Here is a 383-nt window from a genome sequence, read left to right as displayed (position 1 = left end):
GAATTAGTAAAATGTATATTCCTTAATTAATTTTATGCCAGTAAATCCACGGTCTAACCAGAAATGAAAAAGGGTGTGAAATTAATTAAAAACTTCTGAATCTAATGGCAAGAAAAGCCTAACCTTCATGAATATTCATCTTCCACACAGACATTGAACTCCTCAGATGAATACCAAAACCAGTTATCATTTTAAAGGTTTAGAACATCGATGACCCTTCTATAATTCATTGAATTGGTCTCCTTTCTGACGATCGATTTCCTGTTTTGGTAGACAACCGTTCTTTCTCATTGGTCCCTTGACCTCGTGTGATATGCGTCTCCTTGCTTTGCAGCCTCTTGTCCATGGAATTTTGTGAATGTTATTGGTTTGTAAAGAACTAA

Source organism: Penaeus monodon, chromosome 15 (assembly GCF_015228065.2).
Source record: "Penaeus monodon isolate SGIC_2016 chromosome 15, NSTDA_Pmon_1, whole genome shotgun sequence".
Classification (NCBI taxonomy): domain Eukaryota; kingdom Metazoa; phylum Arthropoda; class Malacostraca; order Decapoda; family Penaeidae; genus Penaeus; species Penaeus monodon.
The sequence above is the reverse complement of the archived record's forward strand: the minus strand, read 5'-3'. Positions refer to the sequence as shown.